Here is a 26850-nt window from a genome sequence, read left to right on the forward strand (position 1 = left end):
ACATTGCAGTAATGGGAGACACTGTGTCACGGTGCAGTATAGGGAGACACAGAGTTACATTGCAGTAATGGGAGACACTGTGTCACGGTGCAGTATAGGGAGACACTGTCACGGTGCAGTATAGGGAGACACTGTGTCACGGTGCAGTATAGGGAGACACAGAGTTACATTGCAGTAATGGGAGACACTGTGTCACGGTGCAGTATAGGGGGACACAGAGTTACATTGCAGTAATGGGAGACACTGTGTCACGGTGCAGTATAGGGGGACAGAGAGTTACATTGCAGTAATGGGAGACACTGTCACGGTGCAGTATGGGGGGACACAGAGTTACATTGCAGTAATGGGAACACTGTGTCACTGTGCAGTATAGGGGGACACAGAGTTACATTGCAGTAATGGGAGACTGTGTCACTGTGCAGTATAGGGGGACACAGAGTTACATTGCAGTAATGGGAGACACTGTGTCACTGTGCAGTATAGGGGGACACAGAGTTACATTGCAGTAATGGGAGACACTGTCACGGTGCAGTATAGGGAGACACAGAGTTATATTGCAGTAATGGGAGACACTGTGTCACTGTGCAGTATAGGGGGACACAGAGTTACATTGCAGTAATGGGAGACACTGTCACTGTGCAGTATAGGGGGACACAGAGTTACATTGCAGTAATGGGAGACACTGTGTCACGGTGCAGTATAGGGGGACACTGTGTCACGGTGCAGTATAGGGGGACACAGAGTTACATTGCAGTAATGGGAGACACTGTGTCACGGTGCAATATAGGGAGACATAGAGTTACATTGCAGTAATGGGAGACACTGAGTCACGCTGCAGTATAGGGGGACACAGAGTTACATTGCAGTAATGGGAGACACTGTGTCACGGTGCAGTATAGGGAGACACAGAGTTACATTGCAGTAATGGGAGACACTGTCACGGTGCAGTATAGGGAGACACTGTGTCACGGTGCAGTATAGGGAGACACTGTGTCACGGTGCAGTATAGGGAGACACAGAGTTACATTGCAGTAATGGGAGACACTGTGTCACGGTGCAGTATAGGGGGACACAGAGTTACATTGCATTAATGGGAGACACTGTGTCACGGTGCAGTATAGGGGGACAGAGAGTTACATTGCAGTAATGGGAGACACTGTCACGGTGCAGTATGGGGGGACACAGAGTTACATTGCAGTAATGGGAACACTGTGTCACTGTGCAGTATAGGGGGACACAGAGTTACATTGCAGTAATGGGAGACACTGTGTCACTGTGCAGTATAGGGGGACACAGAGTTACATTGCAGTAATGGGAGACACTGTGTCACTGTGCAGTATAGGGGGACACAGAGTTACATTGCAGTAATGGGAGACACTGTCACGGTGCAGTATAGGGAGACACAGAGTTATATTGCAGTAATGGGAGACACTGTGTCACTGTGCAGTATAGGGGGACACAGAGTTACATTGCAGTAATGGGAGACACTGTCACTGTGCAGTATAGGGGGACACAGAGTTACATTGCAGTAATGGGAGACACTGTGTCACTGTGCAGTATAGGGAGACACAGAGTTACATTGCAGTAATGGGAGACACTGTGTCACTGTGCAGTATAGGGGGACACAGAGTTACATTGCAGTAATGGGAGACACTGTGTCACGGTGCAGTATAGGGGGACAGAGAGTTACATTGCAGTAATGGGAGACACTGTGTCACTGTGCAGTATAGGGGGACACAGAGTTACATTGCAGTAATGGGAGACACTGTGTCACTGTGCAGTATAGGGAGACACAGAGTTACATTGCAGTAATGGGAGACACTGTGTCACTGTGCAGTATAGGGGGACACAGAGTTACATTGCAGTAATGGGAGACACTGTCACTGTGCAGTATAGGGGGACACAGAGTTACATTGCAGTAATGGGAGACACTGTGTCACGGTGCAGTATAGGGGGACACTGTGTCACGGTGCAGTATAGGGACACAGAGTTACATTGCAGTAATGGGAGACACTGTGTCACGGTGCAGTATAGGGAGACACAGAGTTACATTGCAGTAATGGGAGACACTGTGTCACTGTGCAGTATAAGGGGACACAGAGTTACATTGCAGTAATGGGAGACACTGTGTCACGGTGCAGTATAGGGAGACACAGAGTTACATTGCAGTAATGGGAGACACTGTGTCACGGTGCAGTATAGGGAGACACAGAGTTACATTGCAGTAATGGGAGACACTGTGTCACTGTGCAGTATAAGGGGACACAGAGTTACATTGCAGTAATGGGAGACACTGTGTCACGGTGCAGTATAAGGAGACACAGAGTTACATTGCAGTAATGGGAGACACTGTGTCACTGTGCAGTATAAGGGGACACAGAGTTACATTGCAGTAATGGGAGACACTGTGTCACGGTGCAGTATAGGGAGACACAGAGTTACATTGCAGTAATGGGGGACACTGTGTCACTGTGCAGTTCTGTGTAATTTTTCCATATATTCAAGAAAACAGCAGATACTGAGAATAATATTGGACAGGTGAAGTGAGAATTTTAGACGGTAGGTGACATTGTATTGTGCAGTTTTACACACGTACTATAATTAATTAGAAGTTGTACTGTGCTGTTTACACACACTCTCTCTCTCTCTCTCTCTCTCTCTCTCTCAGGACAAATAGTAATAATTATATTGAGCTGGTGAAGTTGTACTCTACTGTACTCCACACACACACAGAATAAGGACAGATACTGAGAAGTATAGTGAGCATGTGAAGTTGTACTGTACTGTACTCCACACACACAGAATAAGGACAGATACAGGGAATTATAGTGATCAGGTGAAGTTGTACTGTGCTATACTCCACACACACAGAATAAGGACAGATACAGAGAATTATAGTGAGCAGGTGAAGTTGTACTGTGCTATACTCCACACACACAATAAGGACAGATACAGGGAATTATAGTGAGCAGGTGAAGTTGTACTATACTGTATCCTACACACACACACAGAATAAGGACAGATACAGGGAATTATATTGAGCTGGTGAAGTTGTACTGTGCTGTACTCCACACACACAGAATAAGGACTGATACAGGGAATTATAGTGAGAAGGTGAAGTTGTACTGTGCTATACTCCACACACACAGAATAAGGACAGATACAGGGAATTATAGTGATCAGGTGAAGTTGTACTGTACTGTATTCCACACACACAGAATAAGGACAGATACAGGGAATTATAGTGATCAGGTGAAGTTGTACTGTGCTATACTCCACACACACAGAATAAGGACAGATACAGGGAATTATAGTGATCAGGTAAAGTTGTACTGTACTGTACTCCACACACACACAGAATAAGGACAGATACAGGGAATTATAGTGATCAGGTGAAGTTGTACTGTGCTATACTCCACACACACAGAATAAGGACAGATTCAGAGAATTATAGTGAGCAGGTGAAGTTGTACTGTACTCCACACACACACACAGAATAAGGACAGATACAGCGAATTATAGTGATCAGGTGAAGTTGTACTGTACTGTAATCCACACACACAGAATAAGGACAGATACAGGGAATTATAGTGAGCAGGTGAAGTTGTACTGTGCTGTATTCCACACACACAGAATAAGGACAGATTCAGAGAATTATAGTGAGCAGGTGAAGTTGTACTGTACTCCACACACACACACAGAATAAGGACAGATACAGGGAATTATAGTGAGAAGGTGAAGTTGTACTGTGCTGTACTCCAAACACAGAATAAGGACAGATACAAGGAATTATAGTGATCAGGTGAAGTTGTACTGTGCTGTACTCCACACACACACAGAATAAGGACAGATACTGAGAATTATAGTGAGCAGGTGAAGTTGTACTGTACTCCACACACAATAAGGACAGATACAGGGAATTATAGTGAGAAGGTGAAGTTGTACTCTGCTGTACTCCACACACACAGAATAAAGACAGATACAGGGAATTATAGTGAGCAGGTGAAGTTGTACTGTACTGTACTCCACACACACACATAATAAGGACAGATACAGGGAATTATAGTGAGCAGGTGAAGTTGTACTGTACTGTGCTGTACTCCACACACACAGAATAAGGACAGATACAGGGAATTATAGTGAGCAGGTGAAGTTGTACTGTACTGTACTCCACACACACACATAATAAGGACAGATACAGGGAATTATAGTGAGCAGGTGAAGTTGTACTGTACTCCACACACAATAAGGACAGATACAGGGAATTATAGTGAGAAGGTGAAGTTGTACCGTACTGTATCCTACACACAGAATAAGGACATATACAGAGAATTATAGTGAGCAGGTGAAGTTGTACTGTGCTGTATTCCACACACACACAATAAGGACAGATACATTGAATTATAGTGAGCAGGTGAAGTTGTACTGTGCTGTATTCCACACACACAGAATAAGGACAGATACAGGGAATTATAGTGAGCAGGTGAAGTTGTACTGTACTGTACTCCACACACACACATAATAAGGACAGATACAGGGAATTATAGTGAGCAGGTGAAGTTGTACTGTACTGTGCTGTACTCCACACACACAGAATAAAGACAGATACAGGGAATTATAGTGAGCAGGTGAAGTTGTACTGTACTGTACTCCACACACACACATAATAAGGACAGATACAGGGAATTATAGTGAGCAGGTGAAGTTGTACTGTACTGTGCTGTACTCCACACACACAGAATAAGGACAGATACAGGGAATTATAGTGAGCAGGTGAAGTTGTACTGTACTGTACTCCACACACACACATAATAAGGACAGATACAGGGAATTATAGTGAGCAGGTGAAGTTGTACTGTACTGTGCTGTACTCCACACACACACAGAATAAGGACAGATACAGGGAATTATAGTGAGCAGGTGAAGTTGTACCGTACTGTATCCTACACACAGAATAAGGACATATACAGAGAATTATAGTGAGCAGGTGAAGTTGTACTGTGCTGTATTCCACACACACACAATAAGGACAGATACATTGAATTATAGTGAGCAGGTGAAGTTGTACTGTGCTGTATTCCACACACACAGAATAAGGACAGATACAGGGAATTATAGTGAGCAGGTGAAGTTGTACTGTGCTGTACTCCACACACACAGAATAAGGACAGATACAGGGAATTATAGTGAGCAGGTGAAGTTGTACCGTACTGTACTCCACACACACAGAATAAGGACAGATACAGGGAATTATAGTGAGAAGGTGAAGTTGTACTGTACTGTACTCCACACACACAGAATAATGACAGATACAGGGAATTATAGTGAGAAGGTGAAGTTGTACCGTACTGTATTCCACACACACAGAATAATGACAGATACAGGGAATTATAGTGAGAAGGTGAAGTTGTACTGTGCTGTACTCCACACACACAGAATAATGACAGATACAGGGAATTATAGTGAGAAGGTGAAGTTGTACCGTACTGTATCCTACACACAGAATAATGACAGATACAGGGAATTATAGTGAGAAGGTGAAGTTGTACCGTACTGTATTCCACACACACAGAATAATGACAGATACAGGGAATTATAGTGAGAAGGTGAAGTTGTACTGTGCTGTACTCCACACACACAGAATAAAGACAGATACTGAGAATTATAGTGAGCAGGTGAAGTTGTACTGTACTCCACACACAATAAGGACAGATACAGGGAATCATAGTGAGCAGGTGAAGTTGTACTGTACTGTACTCCACACACACAGAATAAGGACAGATACAGGGAATTATAGTGAGCAGGTGAAGTTGTACTGTGCTATACTCCACACACACAGAATAATGACAGAAACAGGGAATTATAGTGAGAAGGTGAAGTTGTACTCTGCTGTACTACACACACACAGAATAAGGACAGATACAGGGAATTATAGTGAGAAGGTGAAGTTGTACTGTACTGTACTCCACACACACACATAATAAGGACAGATACAGGGAATTATAGTGAGCATGTGAAGTTGTACTGTACTGTACTCCACACACACAGAATAAGGACAGATACAGGGAATTATAGTGAGCAGGTGAAGTTGTACCGTACTGTATCCTACACACAGAATAATGACAGATACATTGAATTATAGTGAGAAGGTGAAGTTGTACTGTGCTGTACTCCACACACACAGAATAAGGACAGATACTGAGAATTATAGTGAGCAGGTGAAGTTGTACTGTACTCCACACACAATAAGGACAGATACAGGGAATTATAGTGAGCAGGTGAAGTTGTACTGTGCTGTACTACACACACACAGAATAAGGACAGATACAGGGAATTATAGTGAGCAGGTGAAGTTGTACTGTACTGTACTCCACACACACACATAATAAGGACAGATACAGGGAATTATAGTGAGCATGTGAAGTTGTACTGTACTGTACTCCCCACACACAGAATAAGGACAGATACAGGGAATTATAGTGAGCAGGTGAAGTTGTACCGTACTGTACTCCACACACACACAATAAGGACAGATACATTGAATTATAGTGAGCAGGTGAAGTTGTACTGTGCTGTATTCCACACACACAGAATAAGGACAGATACAGGGAATTATAGTGAGCAGGTGAAGTTGTACTGTGCTGTACTCCACACACACAGAATAAGGACAGATACAGGGAATTATAGTGAGCAGGTGAAGTTGTACTGTACTGTATCCTACACACACAGAATAAGGACAGATACAGGGAATTATAGTGAGCAGGTGAAGTTGTACTGTGCTATACTCCACACACACACAATAAGGACAGATACAGGGAATTATAGTGAGCAGGTGAAGTTGTACCGTACTGTATTCCACACACACAGAATAGGGACAGATACAGAGAATTATAGTGAGCAGGTGAAGTTGTACTGTGCTGTACTCCACACACACACATAATAAGGACAGATACAGGGAATTATAGTGAGCAGGTGAAGTTGTACTGTACTGTATCCTACACACAGAATAAGGACAGATACAGGGAATTATAGTGAGAAGGTGAAGTTGTACCGTACTGTATTCCACACACACAGAATAATGACAGATACAGGGAATTATAGTGAGAAGGTGAAGTTGTACTGTGCTGTATTCCACACACACAGAATAATGACAGATACAGGGAATTATAGTGAGAAGGTGAAGTTGTACCGTACTGTACTCCACACACACAGAATAAGGACAGATACAGCGAATTATAGTGAGCAGGTGAAGTTGTACCGTACTGTATTCCACACACACAGAATAAGGACAGATACTGAGAATTATAGTGAGCAGGTGAAGTTGTACTGTACTCCACACACAATAAGGACAGATACAGGGAATTATAGTGAGAAGGTGAAGTTGTACTCTGCTGTACTACACACACACAGAATAAAGACAGATACAGGGAATTATAGTGAGCAGGTGAAGTTGTACTGTACTGTACTCCACACACACACATAATAAGGACAGATACAGGGAATTATAGTGAGCAGGTGAAGTTGTACCGTACTGTATCCTACACACAGAATAAGGACATATACAGGGAATTATAGTGAGAAGGTGAAGTTGTACTGTACTGTATTCCACACACACAGAATAATGACAGAAACAGGGAATTATAGTGAGCATGTGAAGTTGTACTGTACTGTACTCCACACACACAGAATAAAGACAGATACAGGGAATTATAGTGAGCAGGTGAAGTTGTACTGTGCTGTACTCCACACACACAGAATAAGGACAGATACAGGGAATTATAGTGATCAGGGGAAGTTGTACTGTACTGTACTCCACACACACAGAATAAAGACAGATACAGGGAATTATAGTGAGCAGGTGAAGTTGTACTGTGCTGTACTCCACACACACAGAATAAGGACAGATACAGGGAATTATAGTGATCAGGGGAAGTTGTACTGTGCTGTACTCCACACACACACAGAATAAGGACAGATACAGGGAATTATAGTGATCAGGGGAAGTTGTACTGTGCTGTACTCCACACACACACAGAATAAGGACAGATACAGGGAATTATAGTGATCAGGGGAAGTTGTACTGTGCTGTACTCCACACACACAGAATAAGGACATATACAGGGAATTATAGTGATCAGGGGAAGTTGTACTCTACTGTACTCCACACACACACAGAATAAGGACATATACAGGGAATTATAGTGATCAGGGGAAGTTGTACTGTGCTGTACTCCACACACACACACACACACACACACACACACACACACACACACACACACACACACACACACACACACACACACACACACACACACACACACACACACACACACACACACACACACACACACACACACACACAGATTAAGGACAGATACAGGGAATTATAGTGATCAGGGGAAGTTGTACTCTACTGTACTCCACACACACACATAATAAGGACAGATACAGGGAATTATAGTGATCAGGGGAAGTTGTACTGTGCTGTACTCCACACACACAGAATAAGGACTGATACAGGGAATTATAGTGATCAGGGGACGTTGTACTGTGCTGTACTCCACACACACACACACAGAATAAGGACTGATACAGGGAATTATAGTGATCAGGGGAAGTTGTACTGTGCTGTACTCCACACAGACAGAATAGGGACAGATACAGGGAATTATAGTGATCAGGGGAAGTTGTACTATACTGTACTCCACATACACACACAGAATAAGGACAGATACAGGGCATTATAGTGATCAGGGGAAGTTGTACTGTGCTGTACTCCACACACACACAGAATAAGGACAGATACAGGGAATTATAGTGAGAAGGTGAAGTTGTACTGTGCTGTACTCCACACACACAGAATAAGGACAGATTCAGGGAATTATAGTGAAAAGGTGAAGTTGTACTGTGCTGTACTCCACACACACACACACACACACACACACACACACACTAAGGACAGATGACACACACACACTATAAGGACAGATACAGGGAATTACAATGAGCAGGTGAATTTGTACTATGTAACTTTCTACACATAAAGGATAATAGCAGACACGGGTGGGACCAGTTGAATTGGCTGCGATGTGGCATCAGAACGGCATGGGAACGCTGGTAATGGTGGCACATCACAGGCCCATAGTGGGGCATTGTTGCTGTGCTATAATTATCCGAGATGGGTGCAGCTGGCGCACATGGCGGATAACTGGATTGCCCCTGAGTGCACAGAGCAGGAGCAGTGATACTGTGCACAGGCCGCTATATAAGGGAGACTAGAGGTGTCATTTCTAGGGATGCAGAGCGATTCCTGGAAAGGAGGGAGATTTGCAGGTTATGATGCTCGGAGCACCCCCCATCCTAGAAGCCCACCCCCTGCTACTGCTCATGCTCACAGCCCCCCTCCCCTCCCTCAGCATCCTCCGGGTCTCCGACAGCATCTCTCCTCTAGGGCTGGGGACAATCCAGGACCACCATGGCCGAAGGTGACGACTTACAGGCATTCACGTCTATCATGGATGCTCTGGTCAGGATCAGTGTAAGTGCTACATACATGTGACGTCCTGTGTAACGTGTTACTGTGTGTGTGTGACGTGTGGATGCATAGACGTATAGGTGTTTGTATGCTGGTGGGGGAGGGTATCCCAACCTGCAGCACATCCTGGGGTTACCATGGTAACTGCATCCTCCACATCCCAGGGACAGGATGAGCTGCAGCCAGAGACCCTCCCTCTCCCTGTAATCCTGGGAGGACATGGCAGCCAGGAACGGGGGCAAGGTGAATGCAGACCTGGGGGAGGGGGCGCAGGGATCCGTCTCCGGGTGATGGCTGCATGGCGGGGCCGTCACATATACTATATATTTATATATACACATTGTTTATTTGAAGAGGGCTCCGACTACAGTACACCCTCTGTTTGGACTAGTGCCGAGTATTTGCATATATATATATATATATATACACACTTATCTATAACACATGGGGAGGAGAGAATGTATTTATAGTATAATACTGCACATGAGAGAGATTTTATATACACATAATACAAGCAGGAGGAATAACAGACATGTAACATGCATGCAGGAGGGAGAATATGATAGACATGACATAGATACATGTACAGACACATAATACAAGCAGGAGGAATAACAGACATGTAACATGCATGCAGGAGGGAGAATATGATAGACATGACATAGATACATGTACAGACACATAATACAAGCAGGAGGAATAACAGACATGTAACATGCATGCAGGAGGGAGAATATGATAGACATGACATAGATACATGTACAGACACATAATACAAGCAGGAGGAATAACATACATGTAACATGCATGCAGGAGGGAGAATATGATAGACATGACATAGATACATGTACAGACACATAATACAAGCAGGAGGAATAACATACATGTAACATGCATGCAGGAGGGAGAATATGATAGACATGACATAGATACATGTACAGACACATAATACAAGCAGGAGGAATAACATACATGTAACATGCATGCAGGAGGGAGAATATGATAGACATGACATAGATACATGTACAGACACATAATACAAGCAGGAGGAATAACATACATGTAACATGCATGCAGGAGGGAGAATATGATAGACATAACATAGATACATGTACAGACACATAATACAAGCAGGGGGAATAACAGACATGTAACATGCATGCAGGAGGGAGAATATGATAGACATGACATAGATACATGTACAGACACATAATACAAGCAGGAGGAATAACATACATGTAACATGCATGCAGGAGGGAGAATATGATAGACATGACATAGATACATGTACAGACACATAATACAAGCAGGAGGAATAACAGACATGTAACATGCATGCAGGAGGGAGAATATGATAGACATGACATAGATAGATGTACAGACACATAATACAAGCAGGAGGAATAACAGACATGTAACATGCATGCAGGTGGGAGAATATGATAGACATGACATAGATACATGTACAGACACATAATACAAGCAGGAGGAATAACAGACATGTAACATGCATGCAGGAGGGAGAATATGATAGACATGACATAGATACATGTACAGACACATAATACAAGCAGGAGGAATAACAGACATGTAACATGCATGCAGGAGGGAGAATATGATAGACATGACATAGATACATGTACAGACACATAATACAAGCAGGAGGAATAACAGACATGTAACATGCATGCAGGAGGGAGAATATGATAGACATGACATAGATACATGTACAGACACATAATACAAGCAGGAGGAATAACAGACATGTAACATGCATGCAGGAGGGAGAATATGATAGACATGACATAGATACATGTACAGACACATAATACAAGCAGGAGGAATAACATACATGTAACATGCATGCAGGAGGGAGAATATGATAGACATGACATAGATAGATTTACAGACACATAATACAAGCAGGAGGAATAACAGACATGTAACATGCATGCAGGAGGGAGAATATGATAGACATGACATAGATAGATGTACAGACACATAATACAAGCAGGAGGAATAACAGACATGTAACATGCATGCAGGAGGGAGAATACGATAGACATAACATAGATACATGTACATACACATAATACAAGCAGGAGGAATAACAGACATGTAACATGCATGCAGGAGGGAGAATACGATAGACATAACATAGATACATGTACAGACACATAATACAAGCAGGAGGAATAACAGACATGTAACATGCATGCAGGAGGGAGAATATGATAGACATGACATAGATGTACAGACACATAATACAAGCAGGAGGAATAACAGACATGTAACATGCATGCAGGAGGGAGAATATGATAGACATGACATAGATAGATGTACAGACACATAATACAAGCTGGAGGAATAACAGACATGTAACATGCATGCAGGAGGGAGAATATGATAGACATGACATAGATACATGTACAGACATAATACAAGCAGGAGGAATAACAGACATGTAACATGCATGGAGGAGGGAGAATATCATAGACATGATATAGATGTACAGACACATAATATAAGCAGGGGGAATAACAGACATGTAACATGCATGCAGGAGGGAGAATATGATAGACATGACATAGATACATGTACAGACACATAATACAAGCAGGAGGAATAACAGACATGTAACATGCATGCAGGAGGGAGAATATGATAGACATGACATAGGTAGATGTACAGACATAATACAAGCAGGAGTAATAACAGACATGTAACATGCATGCAGGAGGGAGAATATGATAGACATGACATAGATACATGTACAGACACATAATACAAGCAGGAGGAATAACAGACATGTAACATGCATGCAGGAGGGAGAATATGATAGACATGACATAGATAGATGTACAGACACATAATACAAGCAGGAGGAATAACATACATGTAACATGCATGCAGGATGGAGAATATGATAGACATGACATAGATACATGTACAGACACATAATACAAGCAGGAGGAATAACAGACATGTAACATGCATGCAGGAGGGAGAATATGATAGACATGACATAGATACATGTACAGACACATAATACAAGCAGGAGGAATAACAGACATGTAACATGCATACAGGAGGGAGAATATGATAGACATGACATAGATAGATGTACAGACACATAATACAAGCAGGAGGAATAACATACATGTAACATGCATGCAGGAGGGAGAATATGATAGACATTACATAGATACATGTACAGACATAATAGAAGCAGGAGGAATAACAGACATGTAACATGCATGCAGTAGTGAGAATATGATAGACTTTACATAGATACATGTACAGACATAATACAAGCAGGAGGAATAACAGACATGTAACATGCATGCAGGAGGGAGAATATGATAGACATGACATAGATACATGTACAGACACATAATACAAGCAGGAGGAATAACAGACATGTAACATGCATGCAGGAGGGAGAATATGATAGACATGACATAGATACATGTACAGACACATAATACAAGCAGGAGGAATAACATACATGTAACATGCATGCAGGAGGGAGAATATGATAGACATGACATAGATACATGTACAGACACATAATACAAGCAGGAGGAATAACAGACATGTAACATGCATGCAGGAGGGAGAATATGATAGACATGACACAGATACATGTACAGACACATAATATAAGCAGGAGGAATAACAGACATGTAACATGCATGCAGGAGGGAGAATATGATAGACATGACATAGATACATGTACAGACACATAATATAAGCAGGAGGAATAACAGACATGTAACATGCATGCAGGAGGGAGAATATGATAGACATGACATAGATACATGTACAGACACATAATACAAGCAGGAGGAATAACAGACATGTAACATGCATGCAGGAGGGAGAATATGATAGACATGACATAGATACATGTACAGACACCTAATACAAGCAGGAGGAATAACAGACATGTAACATGCATGCAGGAGGGAGAACATGATAGACATGACATAGATAGATGTACAGAAACATAATACAAGCAGGAGGAATAGCATACATGTAACATGCATGCAGGAGGGAGAATATGCATGCATCATAAACACTGAAAAAGAAAAGATGTGTAACATACACGTAGTGTGAGGCAGCACACACAAGGCATATAACACACTCAAAGGAGGGAGATCATACATGTAACATACTTATCTGTTCTACCTCCTTTGTATGTTACATGTCATTTTCTTCCACCTGTGTATATTTTCCATGACTGTTTACCCCCCCCCCTGTAGGTATGTTACATGTCTTTGCTCTATCATGTGTGTATATTTTGAATTGCTGCCCCCCTCCCCACATGTGTATGTTATATGTCTCCTTTCCCTTCTGTGTGTGTTTCATGTGTTCTTCTTCCTGAGTGTGTTACATGTATGTTCTGCCTATTGTGTGTATATTATGTATTTTCTCCCTGGAGTGAAGAAGAAACATACACACACAGAAGAGGGAGAACAGACATGTACCATACACACAAGAAGAAGTACATGTCTGTTCTCCCTCCTGTGTGTTACATGTAATATACATACCTAAGGAAGAACAAACATTTAACATATACACAGGAGGGTGCCTTAACATGTAACCTATATACCACAGGGAGAACAGACATGTAACTTACACAGGAGTGAGAAGAGCCATGTAACACACACAATCACAGGGAGTAGAACATGTGAAACATACGCAAAGAGGAAGAACAACCGCATAACACACATAGAAAAAGACGTGTAACATAAATGTATGAGAGGGATGTGCAGTTAGGTATCAGATGCATAGAACGCACTACTGTACAACAGAGTTAGTGCTGGTGTATGTTGTACAACAGAGTGCTGGGAGTATGCTGTACAACAGAGTTAGTGCTGGGAGTATGCTGTACAACAGAGATAGTGCTGGGAGTATGCTGTACAACAGAGTTAGTGCTAGGAGTATGCTGTACAACAGAGTTAGTGCTGGGAGTATGCTGTACAACAGAGTTAGTGCTGGGAGGATACTGTACAACAGAGTTAGTGCTAGGAGGATACTGTACAACAGAGTTAGTGCTAGGAGTATACTGTACAACAGAGTTAGTGCTGGGAGTATGCTGTACAACAGAGATAGTGCTGGGAGTATGCTGTACCACAGAGATAGTGCTGGGAGTATACTGTACAACAGAGTTAGTGCTAGGAGGATACTGTACAACAGAGTTAGTGCTAGGAGTATACTGTACAACAGAGTTAGTGCTGGGAGTATGCTGTACAACAGAGATAGTGCTGGGAGTATGCTGTACCACAGAGATAGTGCTGGGAGTATACTGTACAACAGAGTTAGTGCTGGGACTATGCTGTACAACAGAGTTAGTGCTAGGAGTATGCTGTACAACAGAGTTAGTGCTGGGAGGATACTGTACAACAGAGTTAGTGCTAGGAGGATACTGTACAACAGAGTTAGTGCTAGGAGTATACTGTACAACAGAGTTAGTGCTGGGAGTATACTGTACAACATTGTTAGTTCTGGCAGTATGCTGTACAACAGAGTTAGTGCTGGGAGTATGCTGTACAACAGAGTTAGTTCTGGAAGTATGCTGTACAACAGAGTTAGTGCTAGGAGTATGCTGTACAACAGAGAGAATGCTGGGAGTATGTTGTACAACAGAGTTAGTGCTAGGAGTATGCTGTACAACAGAGTTAGTGCTGGGAGTATACTGTACAACAGAGTTAGTGCCGCGAGTATACTGTACAACAGAGTTAGGACTGGGAGTATGCTGTACAACAGAGTTAGGGCTAGGAGTATGCTGTACAACAGAGTTAGTGCTGGAAGTATGCTGTACAACAGAGTTAGTGCTAGGAGTATGCTGTACAACAGAGTTAGTGCTAGGAGTATACTGTACAACAGAATTAGTGCTGGGAGTATACTGTACAACAGAGTTAGTGCTGGGAGTATGCTGTACAACAGAGTGCTGGGAGTATGCTGTACAACAGAGTGCTGGGAGTATGCTGTACAACAGAGTTAGTGCTGGGAGTATGCTGTACAACAGAGTTAGTGCTAGGAGGATACTGTACAACAGAGTTAGTGCTGGGAGGATACTGTACAACAGAGTTAGTGCTGGGAGGATACTGTACAACAGAGTTTGTGCTGGGAGTATACTGTACAACAGAATTAGTGCTGGGAGTATGCTGTACAACAGAGTTAGTGCTAGGAGTATACTGTACAACAGAGTTAGTGCTGGGAGTATGCTGTACAACAGAGTTAGTGCTAGGAGTATGCTGTACAACAGAGTTAGTGCTAGGAGTATGCTGTACAACAGAATTAGTGCTGGGAGTATACTGTACAACAGAGTTAGTGCTGGGAGTATACTGTACAACAGAGTTAGTGCTAGGAGTATGCTGTACAACAGAGAGAATGCTGGGAGTATACTGTTCAACAGAGTTAGTGCTAGGAGTATACTGTACAACAGAGTTAGTGCTGGGAGTATACTGTACAACAGAGTTAGTGCTAGGAGTATACTGTACAACAGAGTTAGTGCTGGGAGTATGCTGTACAACAGAGAATGCTGGGAGTATACTGTTCAACAGAGTTAGTGCTAGGAGTATACTGTACAACAGAGATAGTGCTAGGGGTATGCTGTACAACAGAGATAGTGCTAGGGGTATGCTGTACAACAGAGATAGTGCTAGGAGTATGCTGTACAACAGAGATAGTGCTGGGAGTATGCTGTACACAGAGATAGTGCTGGGAGTATGCTGTACAACAGAGATAGTGCTGGGAGTATGCTGTACACAGAGATAGTGCTGGGAGTATGCTGTACACAGAGATAGTGCTGGGAGTATGCTGTACACAGAGATAGTGCTGGGAGTATGCTGTACACAGAGATAGTTCTAGGAGTATGCTGTACCACAGAGATAGTGCTGGGAGTATGCTGTACACAGAGATAGTGCTGGGAGTATGCTGTACAACAGAGATAGTGCTAGGAGTATGCTGTACAACAGAGATAGTGCTGGGAGTATGCTGTACACAGAGATAGTGCTGGGAGTATGCTGTACCACAGAGATAGTGCTGGGAGTATGCTGTACAACAGAGATAGTGCTGGAAGTATGCTGTTCAACAGAGATAGTGCTGGAAGTATGCTATACAACAGAGATAGTGCTAGGAGTATGCTATACAACAGAGTTAGTGCTAGGAGTATGCTGTACAACAGAGATAGTGCTAGGAATATGCTGTACAACAGAGTTAGTGCTAGGAGTATGCTGTACAACAGAGTTAGTGCTAGGAGTATGCTGTACAACAGAGTTAGTGCTAGGAGTATGCTGTACAACAGAGTTAGTGCTAGGAGTATGCTGTACAACAGAGTTAGTGCTAGGAGTATGCTGTACAACAGAGTTAGTGCTAGGAGTATGCTGTACAACAGAGATAGTGCTAGGAGTATGCTGTACAACAGAGTTAGTGCTAGGAGTTTGCTGAGAGTATACTTATAACAGAGTTAGTTCTGAGAGTATACTTATAACAGAGTTAGTTCTGAGAGTATAGAGTGTGTGAGACAGAGATAGTGCTTGGAGTATAGAGTGTGTGAGACAGAGACAGCTGTTAGGATACAGGGCAGGGGTGTGTGGTATGTGTATATCTGTAATGAGAGAAACTGTAACTGCTGTGGTGCCATTACCCTTAAGGGTCTCATTTGCCCCCAACACAAGGTAGTCTGTGAAATTTTTAACAACAGTACACACACTGTTAGAGAATTAACTAGGAAGAGAAAAATCCAAGAGATCAAAGAAATTAAATAATTAAAATATCAGATGCAGGATCCTTAGGAGTCGGGAGCTCAGATGCAGGATCCTTGGGAGTCAGAACCTCAGATGCAGGATTCTTGGGAGTCAGGACCCCAGATGCAGGATCCTTAGGAGTCGGGAGCTCAGATGCAGGATCCTTGGGAGTCAGAACCACAGATGCAGGATCCTTGGGAGTCAGGACCCCAGATGCAGGATCCTTGGGAGTCAGGAGCTCAGATGCAGGATCATTGGGAGTCAGAACCTCAGATGCAGGAGTCGGGACCCCAGATGCAGGTTCCTTAGAAGTCGGGACCCCAGATGCAGGTTCCTTAGAAGTCGGGACCCCAGATGCAGGTTCCTTGGGAGTCGGGACCCCAGATGCAGGTTCCTTGGGAGTCGGGACCCCAGATGCAGGATCCTTGGGAGTCGGGACCTCAGATGCAGGATCCTTGGGAGTCAGAACCTCAGATGCAGGATCCTTGGGAGTCAGAACCTCAGATGCAGGATCCTTGGGAGTCAGGACCCCAGATGCAGGATCATTGGGAGTCAGGACCCCAGATGCAGGATCATTGGGAGTCAGGATCCCAGATGCAGGATCATTGGGAGTCACAACCTCAGATGCAGGATCCTTGGGAGTCAGAACCTCAGATGCAGGAGTCAGGACCCCAGATGCAGGATCATTGGGCGTCGGGACCCCAGATGCAGGATCATTGGGAGTCAGGACCCCAGATGCAGGATCATTGGGAGTCAGGACCCCAGATGCAGGATCATTGGGAGTCACAACCTCAGATGCAGGATCCTTGGGAGTCAGAACCTCAGATGCAGGAGTCAGGACCCCAGATGCAGGATCATTGGGCGTCGGGACCCCAGATGCAGGATCATTGGGCGTCGGGACCCCAGATGCAGGATCATTGGGAGTCAGGACCCCAGATGCAGGATCATTGGGAGTCACAACCTCAGATGCAGGATCCTTGGGAGTCAGATCCTCAGATGCAGGAGTCGGGACCCCAGATGCAGGATCATTGGGCGTCGGGACCCCAGATGCAGGATCATTGGGCGTCGTGACCCCAGATGCAGGATCATTGGGCGTCGGGACTCCAGATGCAGGATCCTTGGGAGTCGGGACCACAGATGCAGGATCCTTGGGAGTCAGGACCACAGATGCAGGATCCTTGGGAGTCAGGACCACAGATGCAGGATCCTTGGGAGTCAGCAGCTCAGATGCAGGATCATTGGGAGTCAGGACCCCAGATGCAGAATCCTTGGGAGTCAGAACCTCAGATGTAGGAGTCGGGACCCCAGATGCAGGATCCTTAGGAGTCGGGACCCCAGATGCAGGATCCTTGGGAGTCGGGACCCCAGATGCAGGATCCTTGGGAGTCGGGACCCCAGATGCAGGATCCTTGGGAGTCGGGACCCCAGATGCAGGATCCTTGGGAGTCGGGACCCCAGATGCAGGATCCTTGGGAGTCGGGATCCCAGATGCAGGATCCTTGGGAGTCGGGACCCCAGATGCAGGATCCTTGGGAGTCAGGACCTCAGATGCAGGATCCTTTGGAGTCGGGACCTCAGATGCAGGATCCTTGGGAGTCAGGACCTCAGGTGCAGGATCCTCGGAAGTCAGGACCTCAGATGCAGGATCGTTGGGAGTCAGGACCTCAGATGCAGGATCATTGGGAGTCAGAACCTCAGATGCAGGGTCCTTGGGAGTCAGGAGCTCAGCTGCAGGATCCTTAGGGGTCAGGAGGAATAACAGACATGTAACATGCATGCTGGAGGGAGAATATTATAGACATGACATAGATACATGTACAGACATATAATACAAGCAGGAGGAATAACAGACATGTAACATGCATGCAGGAGGGAGAATATCATAGACATGACATAGATACATGTACAGACACATAATACAAGCAGGAGGAATAACAGACATGTAACATGCATGCAGGAGGGAGAATATGATAGACATGACATAGATACATGTACAGACACATAATACAAGCAGGAGGAATAACAGACATGTAACATGCATGCAGGAGGGAGAATATGATAGACATGACATAGATACATGTACAGAAACATAATACAAGCAGGAGGAATAACATACATGTAACATGCATGAAGGAGGGAGAATATGATAGACATGACATAGATACATGTACATACACATAATATAAGCAGGAGGAATAACAGACATGTAACATGCATGCAGGAGGGAGAATATGATAGACATGACATAGATACATGTACAGACACATAATACAAGCAGGAGGAATAACAGACATGTAACATGCATGCAGGAGGGAGAATATGATAGACATGACATAGATAGATGTACAGACACATAATACAAGCAGGAGGAATAACAGACATGTAACATGCATGCAGGAGGGAGAATATGATAGACATGACATAGATACATGTACAGACACATAATACAAGCAGGAGGAATAACAGACATGTAACATGCATGCAGGAGGGAGAATATGATAGACATGACATAGATACATGTACAGACATAATACAAGCAGGAGGAATAACAGACATGTAACATGCATGCAGGAGGGAGAATATGATAGACATAACATAGATAGATGTACAGAAACATAATACAAGCAGGAGGAATAACATACATGTAACATGCATGCAGGAGGGAGAATATGATAGACATGACATAGATAGATGTATAGAAACATAATACAAGCAGGAGGAATAACATACATGTAACATGCATGCAGGAGGGAGAATATGATAGACATGACATAGATACATGTACAGACACATAATACAAGCAGGAGGAATAACAGACATGTAACATGCATGCAGGAGGGAGAATATGATAGACATGACATAGATACATGTACAGACACATAATACAAGCAGGAGGAATAACAGACATGTAACATGCATGCAGGAGGGAGAATATGATAGACATGACATAGATAGATGTACAGACACATAATATAAGCAGGAGGAATAACAGAATGCTGGGAGTATGTTGTACAACAGAGTTAGTGCTAGGAGTATGCTGTACAACAGAGTTAGTGCTGGGAGTATACTGTACAACAGAGTTAGTGCCGGGAGTATACTGTACAACAGAGTTAGTGCTAGGAGTATGCTGTACAACAGAGTTAGGGCTAGGAGTATGCTGTACAACAGAGTTAGTGCTGGAAGTATGCTGTACAACAGAGTTAGTGCTAGGAGTATGCTGTACAACAGAGTTAGTGCTAGGAGTATGCTGTACCACAGAGTTAGTGCTGGAAGTATGCTGTACAACAGAGTTAGTGCTAGGAGTATGCTGTACAACAGAATTAGTGCTGGGAGTATACTGTACAACAGAGTTAGTGCTGGGAGTATGTTGTACAACAGAGTGCTGGGAGTATGCTGTACAACAGAGTGCTGGGAGTTTGCTGTACAACAGAGTTAGTGCTGGGAGTATGCTGTACAACAGAGTTAGTGCTAGGAGGATACTGTACAACAGAGTTAGTGCTGAGAGGATACTGTACAACAGAGTTAGTGCTGGGAGGATACTGTACAACAGAGTTTGTGCTGGGAGTATACTGTACAACAGAATTAGTGCTGGGAGTATGCTGTACAACAGAGTTAGTGCTGGGAGTATGCTGTACAACAGAGTTAGTGCTGGGAGTATGCTGTACAACAGAGTTAGTGCTGGGAGTATGCTGTACAACAGAGTTAGTTCTGGAAGTATGCTGTACAACAGAGTTAGTGCTGGAAGTATGCTTTACAACAGAGTTAGTGCTAGGAGTATGCTGTACAACAGAGTTAGTGCTAGGAGTATACTGTACAACAGAATTAGTGCTGGGAGTATACTGTACAACAGAGTTAGTGCTGGGAGGATACTGTACAACAGAGTTAGTGCTGGGAGAATACTAGACAACAGAATTAGTGCTGGGAGTATGCTGTACAACAGAGTTAGTGCTGGGAGTATACTGTACAACAGAGTTAGTGCTGGGAGTATACTGTACAACAGAGTTAGTGCTGGGAGTATACTGTACAACAGAGTTAGTGCTGGGAGTATGCTGTACAACAGAGTTAGTGCTAGGAGGATACTGTACAACAGAGTTAGTGCTGGGAGGATACTGTACAACAGACCTAGTGCTGGGAGGATACTGTACAACAGAGTTTGTGCTGGGAGTATACTGTACAACAGAATTAGTGCTGGGAGTATGCTGTACAACAGAGTTAGTGCTGGGAGTATGCTGTACAACAGAGTTAGTGCTGGGAGTATACTGTACAACAGAGTTAGTTCTAGCAGTATGCTGTACAACAGAGTTAGTGCTGGGAGTATGCTGTACAACAGAGTTAGTGCTAGGAGTATGCTGTACAACAGAGAGAATGCTGGGAGTATACTGTTCAACAGAGTTAGTGCTAGGAGTATACTGTAGAACAGAGTTAGTGCTGGGAGTATACTGTTCAACAGAGTTAGTGCTAGGAGTATACTGTACAACAGAGATAGTGCTTGGAGTATGCTGTACAACAGAGTTAGTGCTAGGAGTATGCTGAGCGTATACTTATAACAGAGTTAGTTCTGAGAGTATACTTATAACAGAGTTAGTTCTGAGAGTATAGAGTGTGTGAGACAGAGATAGTGCTGGGAGTATAGAGTGTGTGAGACAGAGACAGCTGTTAGGATACAGGGCAGGGGTGTGTGGTATGTGTATATCTGTAATGAGAGAAACTGTAACTGCTGTGGTGCCATTACCCTTAAGGGTCTCATTTGCCCCCAACACAAGGTAGTCTGTGAAATTTTTAACAACAGTACACACACTGTTAGAGAATTAACTAGGAAGAGAAAAATCCAAGAGATTAAAGAAATTAAATAATTAAAATATCAGATGCAGGATCCTTAGGAGTCGGGAGCTCAGATGCAGGATCCTTGGGAGTCAGAACCTCAGATGCAGGATCCTTGGGAGTCAGGACCCCAGATGCAGGATCCTTAGGAGTCGGGAGCTCAGATGCAGGATCCTTGGGAGTCAGAACCACAGATGCAGGATCCTTGGGAGTCAGGACCCCAGATGCAGGATCCTTGGGAGTCAGGAGCTCAGATGCAGGATCATTGGGAGTCAGAACCTCAGATGCAGGAGTCGGGACCCCAGATGCAGGTTCCTTAGAAGTCGGGACCCCAGATGCAGGTTCCTTGGGAGTCGGGACCCCAGATGCAGGATCCTTGGGAGTCGGGACCTCAGATGCAGGATCCTTGGGAGTCAGAACCTCAGATGCAGGATCCTTGGGAGTCAGATCAGATGCAGGATCCTTGGGAGTCAGGACCCCAGATGCAGGATCCTTGGGAGTCAGGACCCCAGATGCAGGATCATTGGGAGTCAGGACCCCAGATGCAGGATCATTGGGAGTCAGGATCCCAGATGCAGGATCATTGGGAGTCAGGACCCCAGATGCAGGATCATTGGGAGTCACAACCTCAGATGCAGGATCCTTGGGAGTCAGAACCTCAGATGCAGGATCATTGGGAGTCAGGACCCCAGATGCAGAATCCTTGGGAGTCAGAACCTCAGATGTAGGAGTCGGGACCCCAGATGCAGGATCCTTAGGAGTCGGGACCCCAGATGCAGGATCCTTGGGAGTCGGGATCCCAGATGCAGGATCCTTGGGAGTCAGGACCTCAGATGCAGGATCCTTTGGAGTCGGGACCTCAGATGCAGGATCCTTGGGAGTCAGGACCTCAGGTGCAGGATCCTCGGAAGTCAGGACCTCAGATGCAGGATCGTTGGGAGTCAGGACCTCAGATGCAGGATCCTTGGGAGTCAGAACCTCAGATGCAGGGTCCTTGGGAGTCAGGAGCTCAGCTGCAGGATCCTTAGGGGTCAGGACCTCAGATGCAGGATCCTTGGGAGTCAGGACCTCAGATGCAGGATCCTTGGGAGTCAGGAGCTCAGCTGCAGGATCCTTGGGGGTCAGGACCGCAGATGCAGGATCCTTGGGAGTCAGGAGCTAAGCTGCAGGATCCTTGGGAGTCAGGAGCTAAGCTGCAGGATCCTTGGAAGTCAGGAGGTCAGAACCAGGATCCTTGGAAGTCAGAACCTCAGATGCAGGATCCTTGGGAGTCAGGACCTCAGATGCAGGATTCTTGGGAGTCAGGACCTCAGATGCAGGATCCTTGGGAGTCATGAGCTCAGATGCAGGAACCTTGGGAGTCAGGAGCTCAGCTGCAGGATCCTTGGGAGTCAGGACCTCAGATGCAGGATCCTTGGGAGTCAGGAGCTCAGCTGTAGGATCTTTGGGAGTCAGGACCGCAGATGCAGGATCCTTGGGAGTCAGGAGCTCAGCTGCAGGATCCTTGGGAGTCAGGAGCTCAGCTTCAGGATCCTTGGTAGTCAGGACCCCAGATGCAGGATCCTTGGGATTCAGGAGCTCAGATGCAGGATCCTTGGGAGTCGGGACCCCAGATGCAGGATCCTTGGGAGTCGGGACCCCAGATGCAGGATCCTTGGGAGTCAGGAGCTCAGCTGCAGGATCCTTGGAAGTCAGGAGCTCAGATGCAGGATCCTTGGAAGTCAGAACCTCAGATGCAGGATCCTTGGGAGTCAGGACCTCAGCTGCAGGATCCTTGGGAGTCAGGAGCTCAGCTGCAGGATCCTTGGGAGTCAGGAGGTCAGAACTAGGATCCTTGGGAGTCAGGACCGCAGATGCAGGATCCTTGGGAGTCAGGACCGCAGATGCAGGATCCTTGGGAGTCAGGAGCTCAGCTGCAGGATCCTTGGAAGTCAGGAGCTCAGATGCAGGATCCTTGGGAGTCGGGACCCCAGATGCAGGATCCTTGGGAGTCGGGACCCCAGATGCAGGATCCTTGGGAGTCAGGACCTCAGATTCCGGATCCTTGGGAGTCAGGACCTCAGATTCTGGATCCTGAGCTTGACCATCAGAAACAGTAATAAAAACAATAAATTTGGGCCCCACAATGAGTTCTGTAGCACAACGAGCAGCAGGACAATGTCAAATGGGACCACAACCTGTGGATGCCCCACTGGTGGACACCAAATACTCTCTTAGATCCCACGCCTTAGGTGACTCAGCGCACAATGGCTCCATTCCCATCCCACTTAGGGCCCTGTCTCCGGCCATGGACCCGGCACATGTTCTATTGCCTATGTCAGCGATTCAACACCTCTCGGAGCGAGTGGAGATGCAGCAGGCCAAGCAAGTCCTCAGTATTCACTTTCTTTAAAGTCTTTCTACCCGCATGATCCTGTTCTTGCTCCTGCATCGCCTGTACCACCTTCCGTTACCTTGCACATTCCCCCTTCATCTCCTTATAATGGGATCCTTGGGCATGCTGGGTTGTCCTCACCCTATGGTGCCATACACTTCTCTTTCTTCATTTAAGATTCTGCTGTTACAGATGACCTACACATGGGAGCTAACACTCTAATCTGCTCCCCGACTGTCAAGTGTGGAATCAAACTGCTGTACCAACCGCCGCAGTTGAGAGAAGAAGCCAGGAAATCTCTGCCAGCCGATAGAGATCCTGGCTTCTTCCCTCCCCCCCCCCCCCCTCCAACGGCGGCGACTCGCCTCCGTTTCGGGACACAGAGGCCATCGCCGCCCCCTCCCGCACATGAATGGCAGCAGACTGTCAATCACTGCCAGTCTGCTTCCAGTCTCCGTGCGGGATCGCAGACCCGTTCTGCACATGTACAGGTCAGGCACCTGCGCAGATTCCTGATCATCGGGAATCTGCGTTCAGCAGTGCGCTAGATGAATAAGGCCATTCCTTCCAAGTTATTCCTAAAATCTCTAAAACCATTTCTTTTACAGCAGCACTTCTCAACCCCAACCCGTAAGTACCCCTCACAGGTCATGTTTTCAGGATTCCTTCGTGTGGAAGCAGGTGGGATAAGTAGAGGCCCAGAAAAAAAAAGTATAATTCTCCCGTCCTTGATTAAAAAAATATCCCAACGTTATGACCTTTTGGAGATGCTTGAGGATTGGAGCTAAGGAGCACTGATCTATAGTTACTGTAGCTCCTAGCCCACGTCTCGGTCGTAGTCAGGACAAGTAGTTCCTTGATTCTAGCTGCATAATCTGGAATCATCTTTCTGCAGAAAAGTCTTTTCCACTACAGAGAACCAACTATCAATTGGAGATTAAGAAAAAAGGCCTGATTCAGAGTTGGAAATAGAGTGAGATCTCTCTCTCAACTGATCATCTTGGTGACACCATGCTGCATTGCAGGGGGGGCAGATATAACATGTGCAGTGAGATTTAGATTTGGGAGGAGTATTTCCAAACTGACATCTAAATTATAGAGTAATAATAAAGCTGTGCAGTATTTGTGGGCTACATGCAAAAGCAGCTAGTATTTACCCCACATGTAAAAAAATGTATATATTTATTTTACACCCCTTGCATTGCAATATGGTTTCTTCAGGTTCACAGTTGAGAGTGATATCTCACTCTATTCCCAAGTCTGAATCAGGCCCTGTGTTACCGGGTGGCCTGGTAATGCTAGGATACTGACCAAACATCCTGCGTTCCCTCCTTGCCAAGAGGCTCATCCATGTTATCCACTGACTCTGGGTAGAAGATGATGCCTGGAGGTCATGTATAAAGTCTCTGGGGTGGGGGTGGCCCCTTTAGCTTAGGCATAAAGCCCCTGATATAGACCACACTCACATGTACACTACATGCCTCAGGTGAGACAGAACTAACAGCACAGTAGATTCACTGCCCATAGTCCATCTGCAGTCCCCGACACCTTCACAGTCAGTAGAAGCTGAGTAAAGTGGGGGCAGATTAGACATAGATATACAATATTTATGGGGTTCTCACATCTTTCTCTTTACAGACCAGTATGAAGAATATGGAGCGTGAGCTCTTGTGCCCAGTGTGCAAGGAAATGTACAAACAGCCTGTGATTCTGCCGTGTAAGCACAACGTGTGCCAGGTGTGCGCCAGCGAGATCCTGCTGAAGAGGGGGTACGTCTGTGACCCCACCTCTGAGCCGAACTCGCCAGCTTCATCCCCTTCTGCACGGAGCCCCCGCATAGGCAGGAGAGTGGTACCGAAGCAGGACCGGCTTATCAAATCAGGTTAGAGCATAATGGGGCTTATTCTCTATATACCACCTGAGATTTAGGGTGATATGATAAAGACATTGCTGCAATCACCTGCTTAAAATCGGCAACGACCACCAGAAATTGCTAACAAAAAAAACGTTTATGGCCCATGTGAGGTGATTACTGAAAGACTAGATGTTCCCCTATGGCCCATGTGATTACTGAATGACTAGATGTTCCCCTATGGCCCATGTGAGGTGATTACTGAATGACTAGATGTTCCCCTATGGCCCATGTGAGGTGATTACTGAATGACTAGATGTTCCCCTATGGCCCATCTGAGGTGATTATTGAATGACTAGATGTTCCCCTATGGCCCATGTGATTACTGAATTGCTAGATGTTCCCCTATGGCCCTTGTTAGATGATTACTGAATGACTAGATGTTCCCCTATGGCCCATGTGATTACTGAATGACTAGATGTTCCACTATGGCCCATGTGATTACTGA

At 44.9% G+C, this 26850-nt stretch overlaps 1 long non-coding RNA gene across 1 annotated transcript in view; it reads left to right on the forward strand.

Annotated features, from left to right (window-relative positions):
• Positions 1–26367, forward strand: part of LOC148442570 (uncharacterized) — a 92102-nt gene extending 65735 nt beyond the window's left edge. The window contains exon 3 of the long non-coding RNA XR_015875789.1: positions 26129–26367. This is a non-coding gene — a long non-coding RNA (uncharacterized LOC148442570). The remainder of the gene's footprint in view (positions 1–26128) is intronic.
• Positions 26368–26850: the final 483 nt, after the last annotated feature.

This window comes from Taudactylus pleione, unplaced genomic scaffold (genome assembly GCF_031769625.1).
Source record: "Taudactylus pleione unplaced genomic scaffold, aTauple2 ptg001452l, whole genome shotgun sequence".
Lineage (NCBI taxonomy): Eukaryota > Metazoa > Chordata > Amphibia > Anura > Myobatrachidae > Taudactylus > Taudactylus pleione.